The sequence below is a fragment of the Mustela erminea genome, chromosome 17, assembly GCF_009829155.1.
Source record: "Mustela erminea isolate mMusErm1 chromosome 17, mMusErm1.Pri, whole genome shotgun sequence".
NCBI classification, from domain to species: Eukaryota; Metazoa; Chordata; class Mammalia; order Carnivora; family Mustelidae; genus Mustela; species Mustela erminea.
In genome coordinates this window covers 14,177,969-14,194,080 of record NC_045630.1, presented here as the reverse complement: position 1 = coordinate 14,194,080, position 16,112 = coordinate 14,177,969, and the positions used below count along the sequence as shown (strand labels likewise).

Below are 16,112 nucleotides of genomic sequence, written 5' to 3'. Positions count from 1 at the left end.
GGAGTGTGCCAAATTTAAGAGCCTTTGCCAAATGCCATGGTTCGCATTATGTAGACAGCACGCCCGTGGCACTGGTGCTAACTAGTTGTAGATTCAAGCTCTGGCCTCAAAGGCAGAGGATCCCCGTTAGTCATTTCCAACTGGGATCATGGCCTTTGCCTTTGGTTATGAGACATCTTTGTGTCTGTGCACAAAGTGTGGCCTGTAGGCATGGCTGACAGACCACTGTGCCTGACCTCTTCCGGGCTGGGACGGTGAGCCCCCAAAGTGGTGCCCAAAGGGCCTCAGACCCCATGGGTAACTTGGAGATGCTGAAAAGTGGGATGGTGCCTTAGAAAGGGCCTTGGAGAACTTGGTGCTAGACCTGGGAATCCCACCTCCTGGGGCGAGTAACTGGAGTTCTCATCTGTAAAATGGGCACAAGTTGGGGACTCAAGTGTTGGTTTCCTCATCTTTCCACAGAGCTCATCAGAGTTGTTAATGACGGCTGAACTCCTGCATACGAGACACTGGGCTTCGGAGCTGGCACCAAGTAAACTCTCCATGGAAGTTTTTATTATTATTATTATCGTTATTATTAATATAAGCAGCTTGCTTACTGCACATCGTTGTGAAGAGGGAGCTGCTGATGTGCTCTGTGAATGGGCAGAGCTCAGCTGGCGTGAGGAACGATTGCTTCAGAGGAAAGGAAGGGTAAGTTCTCCTAAAGCCTATCTGTCAAAGCACATTTCAGCATGACTTCTTGGTCAAGTGTCCCGAAATTTTTTATTTTTTTTTTAAAAGACTTTATTGATTTATTTGAGAGACAAAGAGTGCAGGTGAGAACACGAGTTATGAGGGAGGGGGAGAGGCAGAGGGAGAGGCAGACTCCCCACTGAGCAGGGAGCCTGATGTGGGGCTCGATCCCAGGACCCGAGATCATGACCTGAACCAAAGGCAGAAACTTAACCCACTGAGCCACCCAGGCATCCCGTAAGTTTTTATTTTAATAAGTTAGTTAGCATATGGTGATCTATTAGTTTCAAGTGTACAATGGAGTGATTCGACAATTCCATACGTCACTGCTTAATCCCTGTCACCTATGCAACCCATCCCCCACCCACCTCCCCTCCCGTAACCAACAGGTTGTTCCTTTTTTTTGTAGTTAAGAGTCTGTTTCTTGATTTGTCTCTCCCGCTCTCTCTTTTCTTCCCTTTGCTCACTTGTTTTGTATCTTAAATTCCACCTATGAGTGAAATCATACGGTGTTTGTCTTTCTCTGACTGACTTATTTTGCTCAGCATAATACCCTCTAGCTCCATCCGTGTTGTTGCAAATGGCCCAATATTCTTGCCATAAGAAGCTACTGTTTATTTTTGTCGATTCTGGGGACTCTGTGCATGGGTGAGCCGTTGCTCGGATGTGCCGCGGGTGAGTGAGGAGGTAGCTGTAGTGCCGGTGGGAATGTTCTGGAGCAGAACCAGGGTGGGGCCTGCTGCCTGGGCTGCACTTCCGGCTGCGTGTGAGGCGGTCACAGGGGGCCCACCTGAGAAGGCAAGCATGGGAGCCATTGACCTGGAGGAGTGTCAGGACAGAGAAACGGCTACCTGGTTTGCTTAAATACGTGTTACTTCATTTTGCCTGTGAGCCTCGTGGTTCCATTCCACAGGCATCTACGGCTCCATCACTCTGCCGAGGCCCCACACAGAAGGGGCTGTGCTTTGAGGAAGCTGAGTGAAGTTCTCTCTCTCCTGGCTGAAACATGAAAAGATGGAAGGAATCAAGGCTGCCCTTGAAAATGATGTGAAGATGTGGGTGTACTAGAGCCCGTTATTTTTCTATAAGCGCATTACAAGGTTGCTTCACGAGGGAAGATTATTACCTTGCAGTGTTGTCCACCAGGTTTCCATGAGGAGTCTTAAGTGCAACGGGAAGAGGTCCCCCAGATGCCCCCGATGACAGCTGCTGGTCGTGACCGTGGTATCTCAGAAGCTCTGGCGCCACATGCCTCACGGTTCAGGTGCCCCCAGGTGCCCTACAAGGCCTTGTTGGTGCCACTCTGAAACACCCCCCAGGGCCAAGCAACTCAGTAAGTCAGGCCAGTCAACACACACACATCTCACCTGCCTGGGGAAATTCTAGGCAGACAATGTGGGCACTCAAGAGAAACTTAAGACTAATATAATAATAATAATATTACACAGTATTTGTGAAAGACTTACTAGATGCCAGGCCTTTTCATATGTACATTACATGTGTCAATTAAGATTAGCCTCACAGCAGTCTAGTGAGATAGTTGGCATTATGATCACCATGTTCAGAGTGGAGAAATGTAGCCTTTGAGAACTTAAGTAACTTGGTCAAGAGCATAGTCAGAAGGGGCAGGGCTGGGATTCAACCCAGGCTGACGGACTCTGAGCCCATTAAACCATATGTCGGTGGCCCTACAGACTTGATTTAGAAGTAACATGTAACTTTCTTTTTCTTCTTCTTCTTTTTTTTTTTTTTATGATTTTAGTTATTTATTTGAGAGAGAGAGAGACAGAGTATGGGCAGGGGGAGGGGCAGTAGGACAAGCAGACTCCTCACTGAGTGAGGAGCCTGACTTGGGACTCGATCCCAGGACCCTGAGGTCATGACCTGAGCCGAAGGCAGATGCTTCTTGGACTGAGGGACCCAGGGGCCCCCAAAAGTAACATGTGCCTTACAAAAGAAACAAAGTGTTGAATTAGGGGAATATCTGCTTGAGAGGTTTCTTTAACTGACTGCATTTTAATTTTTGGCCTGACAGATTTTTTTGTTATGGGTATAGGTTTAGTGAAAACTTAGTAAAAACTATGCAAGACAACTCTTACAGCCGAGGCCATGAGAGGAAGGAGGGAGGGAGAGAGGGGTGTGGGGGAAAAGGAAGGAAGGAAGAGAGAGAAAGGAAGAAAGAAGGAAAGACAGGAGACTTACAGATGGTATAAATCAAACCTGTGCACGTCATTATAAGTTCTCTTATTCTCTTTCTTTATGCTTCCTGCTTCTTTATAGTGTGCTCTCCTCAGAGAAGTGAGAAATGGCTAACAGCAACCTAGCCCTGGGTCTAGTTCTGTGTCCTCCATGGTGGGGGGATGAGGGGGCTGCAAATCACAGTAAAGAAGGAATGAGGTCTGTCTTCTCCTGTGTGCAGCTCCACCCCAGGCACCGAGGGGAAAGCTCCGGTAGACATCCCCTTTGGCCTGGGAGTAGGAGCGAACCACAGCCAGCCTCTCTCCTCACCCAGTCCCATCTCAGGGGTTCCAATGTGCTCAGCTCTCTGCCGTCCTCTGGCCTGGCAGACAGGAGGCCTGGGGAAGATGGGGGTTTTGCAGGCCTCCAGGGGCACGGCCTGGATCCACACCGGCCACTGCCCCTCATGGGAGCAGCGGATGTGGGAGATCACGCCACGATGGAGAACCCCTCCTGAACTTCCAGCCTCTCCCAGCTGCCCCTGCAGGGCAGACTACAAGGAGCGAGCCGAGGCGGCCACAGGGCAGCAGAAGCTGGTGGCAGATGTACAGACACAGAGCTGAGAGGCCGAGGGGCGGTGGTGGGGGTGCGGGTGGGGTGCTAGGGGCGCCTGATCTTGGGTAGCACTTTGCAGAGGGAGTGGAGTGTCTCCAACATCCTGAGGGTTGCAAGTGAGAGGAAAGGGGAGAGGTCTGCCGGAGAGAAAGAAGCCTGGCGTGCGCGGGTCCCTGCAGAAGGGAGAGCAAATGGGAGGCACCCAAGGACAGAGGCTTGTCTCCTGAAGGAGTAGTCAGCGGCTCCCGTGGAGTGGGACGTAGGCAGAAGGAGCACATCTCATCTATGTGAAAATGCCCGGGCAGTGACAGCTCTCGGGGCTGCAGTAGTATCCACCTTCTGAGTTGCGAGTGGCGGCCACACAACCTGCTGCGTCGTTTTCACTGTTAATTGCTGCCTCTGGGTAATTGACGTAAGGAAATGGATAGCTTCTGTGTGCGTTTGTCCATTCTGACTTTGTAGTACGATTTTTTCAGGGGTGCTCTGGACTGCCTCTGTCCTCCTAAAATTCATGGGAAGCCCTAATCCCCAGTGTGACTGTACTTAAAGTAAAAGGAAGTAATTAAGGTTAAATAGGGTCCTTAGGGCTGCATCTTGCTCTGATAGGATTAATGACCTAATAAGAGATACCAGTGAGCGCCTGCTCCAGTCCGTCAGGTGAGACCACAGCTAGAAGGCTGCCGTCTGCTGTGGGAGAGAGCCCTCCCTAGGAACAGGATTAGCTGGTGCTTTGATCTTGGGTTCCCCAGTCTCCAGAACCATAAGAAAATAAACTCCTATGTTTATGAGTGGTCTGCGGTATTTTGGTATGGCAGCCCAAGCCATCTAAGAAGGGAGGAAAAAAAATGCTCCATATATCTGTAAACCCAATCTCCTGTAGGCTGTGCTCAGAGAAGGTTGTGAGCTACTCTTTGTAAAACCTTGGGAGTATCCCACAATAGTCCACCTGAGCCCCTAGGTTTGTATTTGGGAGGCTGACGTTTATTTTGGAAAGTCTGGATACATTTTGAAAATGGAAAGTGCTGTATGGAAATTAGCAGTATTATAGCAGCGAGTGAATAGAAGAACAGAGGAGAAACCTAAAAAAAAAAAAAAAAAATCCTATGGAGAGGAGAATGCTTAGACCAACTTTAGTACTGAATATTTCCTTTTAAAAAAAATTCATGTGTCCTAAAACCAACTCCAAATGGAACCATATAAACCAAACACTAGAACCAGGGGAATTTTCCAGCGAGGGAGAACATTTTGATAATATTAGTAATTTAGTTTTCTCATAAGGAAATAAAAAGGAAATTAATTCAATGATTTGTTACGAATAGTTACAAAAATGTACAGTTTCAGAGATTAGTGGGGACTGCAGTTCCTGCCGGAGGCAGCAATTTTCTCTGCTCTGCTAGAGGGGATGAATTATAATATTTTATTTGTGTTCGAGGTGGAAGAGGGGAACGGGAAGCTCTCTGGCTCCTGTCCCCTTATCCTGGAAAAAGTACATACATATAGGGAATATATTTCCTGTTTTCTTGCCTTATTGCATTTGTTTTCTCCCCCCCCCCTTGTTAATATTTGCTTAAAATTTTCCCCATCTTTAGTGAGATGTAACTAACATGTAATATTGTGTTCATTTAAGGTGTACTGCATGATAATTTGATACCTGTAGATATTGTAATATGATTACAACAGTAAGGTTACTTAACACAGCCATCACCTTACATAGTCACTTCTTTGTGTATGTGTGGGAGGGTGTATGTGTGTGTGTATGTGGTGAGAAATTTTTAAGATCAGCTCTTTTAGCCACTTTCAAGTATATAGTATAAGATTGTTAACTATTGTCACCATGTTGTACATTAGATCCCAGATATTGTTCATCTCAAAGCTGAAGGTTTGTATCCTCTGACCACCTTCACACATCCCACCCCCCCTACAAACCGCCATCCTTAGCAACCACCAATCTATTGTTTCTATGAGTTCAGATTTTTAGACTCTGCATATAAGTGAGATCATACAGTATTTCCTTTTCCCTGATTTATTTCATTTAGCATGACACCCTCATCCATGTTGTTGCAAATGGTAGGATTTCCTTCTTTGGCTGAATAATATTCCATTATATGAATGGCATATATAGAGATACACATACAGAGAGCTCATATTTTCTTTTCATTCATCTGTTGATAGATACATTGTTGTTTTCATGTCTTGGCTATTGTAAATAAAGCTAAAATGAACCTAGGGGCACAGAGAGCTCTTCAAGATTGTGATTTTATTTCCTTCTCTATATACTCAAAATAGAATTAATAAATCATATGGTAGTTTATTTTTATGGTTTGTTTGTTTGTTTGTTTGTTTGTTTTGAGGAACCTCTGTACTTTTTCCAGAATGGCCATTCCCATTTATATCTCCATCAACAGTGTACATATATTCTTTTTCCTTTATATCCTGGTTAGCACTTGTTACTTGTTTTCTTTTTGATAATAGCCATTCTAACCTATGTGAGATGATGGCTTCTTGTGGTTTTGATTTGTATTTCTCTGATGATTAGTGATGTGATGAATGTGGTAGACCTTTCCATGGACCTGTTGGCCATTTGTAGATCTTCCTTGGGAAAATATCTTATCCAGATCCTATTTTCAATTGGCTTATTGGGTTTTGTTTGTTTTTTGGAGTTTGTTATTGAGTTTGACTTCCTTATATATTTTGGACATTAACCTCTTATCAGGTACTTGTTTTGCAAATATTTTCTTCCATTCAACAGATTGCCTTTTCATATTTTATTTCTTTCCCTGTACCAAAGCTTTTTGGATTAATAAAGTACCACTTGCTTATTTTTGCTTTTGTTTCATGTGCTTTTGGTGTGAAATCCAAGAAAACCATTGCTATAGCCCGTGTCAAGGAGCTTATCCCTCCCCGCCACCTCGTTTTCTTCTAGAACTTATATAGTTTCAGGTCTTACATTTAAGTCTTAATCCATTTTGAGTTGCTTTTGTGAGCAGTGTAAGTTAAGGGTCTAGTTCAATTTTTTTGCATGCAAATATCTAGGTTTCCCAGCACCATTTATTGAAGAGATTGTCTTTTCTCCATTGAGTAATATTAGCTCCTTTGTCAAATACTAGTTGGTCATATATGCAAGGTTTTATTTCTGGGTTCTCAATTCTGTTCTAGTAACCTGTGTATCTATTCTCATGCCTATTTTTTTCTTGATTACTCTAGCTTTTTGATGTAATTTGAAATCAGAAAGTGTGATACATTCAGTTTAGCTCTTCTTTCTCAAGATTGCCTTAGTTGTTTAGGGTCTTTCATGTTTCCACATGAATTTTAGGATTTTTTTTTCTATTTCCATAAAGAATACCATTCGAATCTTAATAGGGGTTGTACTGAATCTGTAGATCACTTTAACTAATATGGATATTTTAACAATGTTAGTTCTTCTAATCCATGAACACAGAATATCTTTTCATTTATATGTGTTTTCTTTAGTTTCTTCCATCAGTTTTTATAGTTTGAAAGTATACTTCCTTGGTTAAATTTAGTCCCTTAGGTTTTTTTTTTTTTTTTGTGAGGTGGGGAGGCTATTCTAAATGCTGGGGTGGGGAGGTGTCTTTATTTCATTTTCAAATAGTTCCTAGTTAGTGTATATAAATGCGGTTGATTCTTGTGTGTTGATCTTGTTGTTTAGAAAAGGAAATGAGAGCTGCTGATAAGCAAATGAGAGATATCCAAAGAGAAAAAGAAAGAGAGAAATAATCTGTGAAAGATGCTGCCAAGAAGGGCCAGAAGGATGTCTACATGGTTCCAGCTAATGAGATGATAGGTCAAGGAAGGTCATGAGCACTCTTTATGCATCCAAAGCTCACATGAACTCTGTGCTCATGGGGACAAAGAACCAGCTGGTGGTCTGAAAATGGCTGGTTCCTTCCCTGCAAAAGAGCACAGAAGTGATGAAGGCCACTCAGAGTCTTGGAAAGACCCCATCAACCCAGGGCACCATATAGGAATTGTCCAAAGAGATTTCAAAGACTGAGATCATGGAAGAGGTGGTAGAGGATACTTTTGAAAGCATAAATGTTCTGGAAGAAATGGAAGAAGGAGTAGGAGTGGAATTGATAAAGTTTTCTTTGAAATTACAGCAGGAGCCTTTGGCAAAGCACCTCACAATGAGCCTCATATACTTCTAGAGACCAAACCTCCAGGAGGAGTAGCTGCCTTAGAAGATAAGGAGTAGGAAGAAGCTTTGGAGGCCATGCAATCCTAGCTGGCCATGCTCCACAATGTGGGGCTACCTGCCTGAGCCATCAGGTTCTTTTGGCTCGGCCATCAGATCACCTGCACTCCTCTGACAGGAGGTGCATTACACCTCTGTGATGCGGCATTACATTCTGGAGGAGGCTCTTTGTTAAAATCTCTTCACTCTCTGCAGAGGTTTGGAGATCTAAATGAGATTGTACTTCTAAGAGGTGGTTTAATAAATTTATCATTTTCAGGAGTATAAACAGAAGTATTTTTTTTTTTAAGGAAGGGCAGAGAAATCTGTCTTCTCCCAAAGCACTTCTGATGAGGACTGTACTTTTTTTTGTTGTTTGGAAAACACTATATAAATAGATTTTAATAAATTTCTGCCTTAACACAGAAAACAAGTTTTTAGAGTTTTTTATATATAAGATCATGTCATTTAAAGGGAGACAATTTTACTTCTTCCCTTTTGTTGGATGCTTTTTATTTCTTTTTCTTGCCTGATTGCTCCGATGTTACCTTGATACCAAAACCAGGTAAGTCCTCTGGCTGGGACTTCCAGTGCTGTGTTGAGTAGGAGTGGGCACCCTTGTTCTCCTCCTGATCTTAAAGGATCAGCTTTCAACCTTTCACCATTGCATAGGTGGTTAGCGGTGAGCTTGTTGTATATGACCTTCATTATGTTGAAGTATGTTACTTCTATACCCAATTTAAGATTTTTTATCATGAAAGAATGTGGAATTTTTAAAAACTCTCCACCCCATCTATTGAGATGATTATGTTAATGTTATCTCTTATTCTATTAATGTAATATATATCACATTTATTGATTTGCATTCGTTGAACCATACTTGCATTCCAGGGATGAATCCCATTTGATCGTGGTTTGTGATCCTTTCAGTATGCTGTCGAAATCTGTTTCCTAGTATTTTGTTGAGAATCCTTGCATCTATAGTCACAGGGGTATTGGCCTGTAGTTTTTCCCCCTGTATTGTCCTTATCTGGCTTTGGTATCAAGGTAATATTGTAGAATTATGGCATGAATTTGGGAGAGTTCCTTCCTCTCCAGTTTTTTGGGATAGTTTGAGAAGGATTGGTGTTAATTCTTCTTTAAATGTTTGGGAGGATTCACTAGAGAAATAATCTGGTCCTAGTCTTTCCTTGAAGGTTTTCAATAACTGATTCAATCTTTTCACTTATTATTGGGTGTAAAGATTTTCTGTTTCTTTATGATTCAGTCCTACCAGGTTGTGTATTTCTTTAACCCACTGAGCCACCCAGGCGTCCCAGGTTGTGTATTTCTAATAATTTATCTATTTCTTATAGGTCATCCAGTTTGTGGCCTAAATTGTTCATAATAGTGTCCTATGATCTTTTGTATTTCTGTGGTATCAGTTATCATGTCTCCTCTGTCGGTTACAATTTTATTTGAATTCACCCTCTTTTTCTTGGTTAACTAAAAATTCGTCAACTTTATCTTTTCAAAGAACTATTAGTTTTTTTTTTTTAATCTATTCTATTTCCTATTCTCTATTTCATTTGTTTCTACTCTATCTTTATAATTTTCTTCCTTCTGCTTACTTTGGTCTTAGTTTTTTCTTCTTTTTCTAGTTCCCTGTAATGTTAAGGTCTTTTTTGAGATCTATCTTTTTTCTTAATGCATGCATTTATAGCTATACATTCTCCTCTTAGAACTGTTTTTTGTGCATCCTGTAAGTTTTAGTATATTGCTTTTCCATCTTTGTTCGACTCAAAATATATTTTGATTTCTCTTTTGATATTTTTCATTGACTCATTGGTTGCTGAAGAGTGTGTTGTTTAATATCAATGAATTAAACATTCTTTCTCTGTGCCCATGAGATAAACAGATGGCAAATATCACTTATAGGACACTTGCTATATTTTATGTGTTTGTGCTGTATGTATGCATTTCTCTATGTGTGCTCCTTGGAGCAGAGAGTATGATTTTTAATTTTTATGTTGCCAATGGTTGCACGATGCTTAAAAATGAGTTCTGGATGGCCATATTGGTTTTTGGATTTAAAAATAAGGGAAAAGCTGTAACAAGTTTATTACTACAGGGAGACAAATAGATTTGAAACCAAATATGTTCATTGAAGGCATTGTAAGAGGGCTATGCAAGAATGCAAAAAAGAAAGGTGATCAGTTCTAAATGATGGGTGGTGGCACAGAAAAGATTCAAAGAGTAGGTGGTTTTGAAGATAATTTTAAAAAGATAAATAGATGTCGGTTTGCTTGATAGGGATAGGGGAGGAGCGGTTAGATGCATTGCAGGTAGAAAAAAAAAAGTTGAGCACAGACATGGATCATGGTGGCCTGAAGCAGCATTGTGAATGGCAGAGATGAGAGATGGGAGGAATTTGCTGTGATGAGAATAGAAGAGGTAGACCGAAGTTTGGTAAGAGAAAATTCTAGAGAAGAGTATCTGTATGTCAGGCTAAGGAATTTGAATTTTATCTCAAGGATAATGGAGGTCTGTTAGAGGTTTTAAATCACAAGTGATATAAGTAGAACTACTTTTTGTTTTTGTTGTTAAGGAAGATCTCAGTTGCTGATTGTGTTCAGGAGGGTTTTACAAGGTTAAGATCAGAGTGGACAAGTGTTTTAGGAAGAGGGAATGGTGGGGAGCATGTGGGAAAGCTAGAGATCAGAAAAAGCTTGGTTCACCAAAACAAAACAAAACAGAACAAACCAACATTTAGAACAGAGAGCCCCTAGTAGGGGTACCAAAGAGGAAATGATAAGGATCACACTGCAGCAGGGGGCACGGAAGAAAGAAGAGTGACACCGGAGAAGGACAGTGTGGGACACTGGCTGGATATGCAGACAACGGATGGGGTTCAGGTGACTCCCCGTTTGGCTTGGTTGACTTGGGTGGACAATTTTGCTACTTACGACAATAAGAGAGCAGACCTGAGGAGGGGGATTTGATCAGTGGAATTGTGTACAGATTGTTTGGAGGTGCTTATGGGATACCAAGTTGAGATGGTTCAGCAGGCAGTATGTAATTTAGGAGGGGGGGTTTGAAACAGAAATGACAACATTGGTGTCAGTAGTGTCTAGACCAGGAGAAGTTCAGGGAGTGAAAAAGTTATCTAGGGGAAATCTCATTCAGTGTATTACAAAATACAAAGAGCACTAAAAATAAAATCCTGGGTAGAGAGAGGATGTCAACATTTAAGAAAGGGGCAGGAGCCAGAGAAGAAACGGGTGGATTTCTGCATTTCTGACGAAGAAGGAGAGAGAGAGAATAATAAGAAACCAGAGATTCAAAACCAAAATGAAGACCTGAAGGAGTTTAAAGTGTACAAATCAACAAAGGGGACAGGTGGCCAGTGCAGCAGAAGTAAACGCTGTCTGGGAAGAGATGATGGAACTGGATCAAGACGGGTGAAGGGGTCGGTCTCATGCTGAAGGGCAGATCGAGGGACCCACGAAGTGGGAGGAAAGGGAATAAATCGGGGAGAGGGTAGGGAGGGCACCAGAATTTGTTATAGATTAAAGGATGGGGATTCCTACCTGTTAACCCATACTTTCTCAGTAAAGTAAGAGTTAAGTTCTCTTGTTGAAAGAAGGAGGGGTGATGGTTGGAAAGAAATAAAGAAAATTGGAAAAGAGGCAGAATAGAAATTTGGGGAATCTGGAGAGGATCTGCTCGGGTATAAACGTCATCATGAATTGGGGGGTCCCATGGAGTCCCACGCATCTCCTCATTTCCCTGAAGTAAGACTCGTTTCTGACTGTCAGGCAAAGGATAGAAATTTCCAAAGCACATGAAATTGTCCAAATAACATGTGCAACAGAAACTATACCTTAATGAAGTGTGAAAATCCACAGAGTTTTTCTATCAAAATGCAAAATACAAGCCAAGCCAAGTAACATGGGCTATGCTGAGATTGGGATCACAAATGCCCGAAGATCAAAGACGAGGGAAACAACTAGCCTTGACTGTGGATAAAAATCGTTGCTATGATGCCTTCCGTCCTAACTAACAGACAAACAAATAAAAACACTCCAAGCCTAAGAGTAGATAGATTACACTGCTATGCTGGTAACTAGATAGGTTTGCAGGCTATAACTTTGGGGTGACACAAATTTAAACAGTTTTGAGTGCTTAGCAACTCAGCCATAAGAGCGGTGTCAGATGGTAGATGGCCAGTTTGACCCAATGCTGAGAGTTTTTGTATCCTATGTAGCAGAAGGACAGAGCAGAGGGTCCTTCCCCGGAGAAGCAGCTGAGTCCTAAGTGGAAGGCCAGTGTCCAATTAAAAAGAGCATTGGATCAAAAGCTTTAGCTTCCTTGTCGCAGTGAAACAGACAGTGTTCTGGTTAGCCTAACCAGGGCAAAAAGATATACATTAAACATTAATCATCAATTTAAAAAGCTGTTCATAATCTAGTAATAGAAATGTACTATCTTGATATAATTTAAAATGTGTCTCTGAGACAAACAGCCAATATGATAAAAGTAAAATAGCGGAACATTTTTTTTTTCTTTTTTTCGAGCAGTCTTATTAAAGGTAACAGCAAGATAAAAGATGACATCATAGTTACTCACTTTACACTATTCTGAAGTTACAGCCAGTGAAAAAGAGCAGAAACAGAAATATAATTATTGGAGAAGAAAGAAAAATTATTATTTACAGACAATCTGATTATCTATCTAGACAACCCATGAGGCTGAATTGAAAAATTATTTGAACTAGTTAGGAGTTTAGAAATATGGTCAGTTATAAAATTAATATATAAAAAGTTTACTACATGCCAGAATTTTACCAATTAAAAAACATAATAAATAATTCCTGCTCACTGGAGTACATAATCTTAAATATCCAGGATTAAATTTAATAAAAGTTCTGCAGAAGCTACATGGAAAACAATTGGAAAATTTTGCTGAGGGACATTAAAAAAAAAACAACAACCCTGAAATAAGGTGACACTGCTGTTGTATTCATTAATGGTAGAATATGGCAGTATAAAAATACTGTTAGTCCCCAAACAGATGTGTTAATTTAATGTGATTTACATACAAATCCCCAACTGTTTTGTGAAACTACTTAAACAATTATGATGACTTTACCTACACATGTGAGCTTATTCTCATAAAAGCTAAGAAAAAAACTGGAAAAAAAAATGAGAGGAAATTTGTACCACCAGGGAGCCAAAAATTATTTTAACTGTACATTTGTACATCATATAGACCAATATAGAGCCCAAAATAAACCCTAGGGTAATGAAGAACTTAGACTATGCTAATGTTGACATTAAAATTGGTAAAAAAAGGATTGATTGTCCATTATGTGGAGCTAGAGTAAATGGTTAGCTGTTGAACTCACCCGCCACTCCACCCATGTAAGCACCTGTCTGGATTTGCCAGGCTCCACCAGCTTCTGTCACTCCTGTCTGCCACACAGGACATACAGCAGTTCCAGGACCCAAGTCGGACCCAGCTGAGTCTATGGCGTAAAGCATCCCAGAAGTGCAAACCTTGACCGTTAAAGAAAGGAGATAGTAAATCTCTCTCTCTCTCTCATCCTCCCTGCTCCATCGGACTCAGGCATCAGCTCTGTGTGTTTCCCTGGGAAGCCATGACCAAGCCTTTGCACCACGTTTGATTTTCTTTCTGCCCGCCCTTCCTCATTTTTCCTTTCTTCCCACTCTTGACGTGCTGACATCACTCTCCTGCAAAATGTTTAACATATAAGCTTTTCCTGCTTTGCAAGGAACTGGGGCTAAGACCCAGTCTTTCTTTGCACTATGTACTAAAGTACATCACAGATCTATGAGAACATTACAATGTAAAAACTACATAAAAGATGAAAAAGAAAATTTTAGTTTGTCTATAAATGTGTATGTTATTGAGGTGTCAAAAATCTTTTTAATGCAAGAATTTGATAGGTATAGCTTTCCAAATTTTAAACTTCTGCAGATTAGAAATACAAACAAAGCTAAATAACAACAAACAAAAAATATTTGGAATGCCTTTGTCCAAAACAGATTAATATATTAAGTACTGGTGTAGGTTTATATGTAAAGAGTTTTCACAAAACATGTCTCATTAGAAAAATAGACCAAAGCTTGAACAAGTAATCCACAAAAAAGAAACACAAATGATCCAAAAACATATGAAAAAAATATTCGGGCTTACTGAAACCAAGGAAATACAAATGAAAACAACCATGATTTATTGTTTTCTCTGAGAATATTTGCTAAGATTTAAACCAAAGGCAGTGTCACAGATCTGAGAAGGTGCGTCTGTACTTTTGCAAACTACTAGGAGGTCTGTAAATTGCTACTTTTTTCTGGCAATATGTATCAAAAGGTTTAAAAATGTTCTTATCCATTAGACCAATAAATCCAGGTATAAAAATTTATGCTAAGGAAATAACCAGAGGTCAAAGACTTACATGGGAGTACATTCACAGCCACATTTATAATAAACAATTGGAAACAATATAGATATCAAAGAAAGGAACTGTCTAAATACATTTTTATATATTAATAAGATGGGATTCTCTGCACCCACTTCAAGTTATGGTTTTGAAAATATGGGAGGCTCTGAAAAGTGTTCTGGAATAATAAAAAATGCATATAATAATATAATGCAAAATAAACTTCTAATTAAAAAAGAAAACACAGGGCTTATGCAATATGTGCAACTCTTTTTTCTCCTTTCACATCTTCTCCAAGACTAAACTAAACTAAACTCGACGAGAATTAGAAGCACAAACATTAAAAAATTAATGGCGAGTCACTCAGTGGCTATTTTAAAGAGTAATTTTTGCTCTCATAATCATAAGATATTATTTTTTAAGTGATTTTGGACCCTAGGCCTAAATGTGAAAGATGAAACTATAAAAATTCTAGAATAAAACATAAATTCAAATCTTTGGGACGTTGAAGCAGGCAAAGATTCTATAGGACATAAAAAGCTCAAACCATCAAGAAAAAAAGGTGACAATTGGATTTTATCAAAACTTAAAGTTTTGTTTTCGAAAGATACTATTAAGAAATGAAAAGGCAGGCCAGGTGAAAGAAAAACATTTTCAACACATGTATTTAACAAAGATAAAAAGAAATTTAACAAAGATACAAAGAAATTGTGTCTAGATTCTATGAAGAAGTCTTATAACTCAAGAAGAAGAAAACCTGATTTTGAAAATCTTTGACAAAAGATTTGAATACACGCTTTACAAAACAAGATCTGCAAATGGCTAAGAAGCACATGAAAAGATGGTCAAAATAATTTAGTTATTAAGGAAGTACAAATTAAAACCACAAAGAGACATCACTACATAGCTACAATTTAAATCGCTCAGTTGGTTAAGCAACTGCCTTGGGCTCAGGTCATGATTCTGGAATCCCAGGACTGAGTCCCTCATGGGGCTTTCTGCTCTGTGGGGAGTCTGCTTCTCCCTCTGACCCTCTCCCCACATGCTTTCTCTCTCATTCTCTCTCTCTCAAATAATAAATAAATAAAATCTTTAAAAAAATAAATAAATGTTAATCATACTGAATGCTGACAAGGATGTGAAACAAAAGTCTCACATATTGCTGTGGAGATAGAAAATGGTGCCACTACTTTGGAAAACAATTTCTTTAAAAGTTAAACATGTTCCTACCATACCACCAACTGTTCTATACCTAGGTATTTACCCCAAAGAAATAAAAACATATGCCCAGATGAAACATGGTGCACAATGTTCATGACCATGTATTGAAATAACCTCAAACTGGAAAAAATCCTTGTCCATCAACAGGTGAATAAATAAGCAAAGAGTGGTACATTTCTACCATTGATTATTACTCAGCAATTAAAAAAAAACAGGTGAATTGCTGGTATATACACCACTATGGATGAATCAAAGTAGTTTTACTGAGTGAAAAAAGCCAAGTGTGAAGGACCACCTACTGTGTGATTATATTTATATAATATGCTGGGGGATGAAACTGATCTAAAGTGGCAGGAAACATCAGTAGCTGCCTATGGCCAGGAGAAGAGGGAGGGATGGAGGGTTAAGGGACACAAAATAATTGTGGGGGATTATGAAAATGTTCTATATGTTGACCGTGGTGACAGTTCAATGGATACATCCAGTTGTCAAAACTCAGTGAATTGCACACTTTAAATTGATATAGTTAATATATAAATTGTGTATAAAGAGAGTTGATTTTTAAAAATTTCCTTCTGGGTTCCTTGCTGGATGAAATCTATCCAATCTTGATTACTCCTTTGCTTTTTGTTTTTTCTTCCATTTGATATTTTATTATTATAATAGATTTAGAGACACAATTATAACAGTTTCTCTGTGTGTGTGTGTGTGTGTGTGTGTGTGTGT

General features: G+C 40.0%; 1 pseudogene; it reads left to right on the top strand.

The window, feature by feature from the left end:
* Nucleotides 1-3,320: 3,320 nt before the first annotated feature.
* On the top strand, nt 3,321-8,087 carry LOC116576714 (annotated as a pseudogene).
* Nucleotides 8,088-16,112: the final 8,025 nt, after the last annotated feature.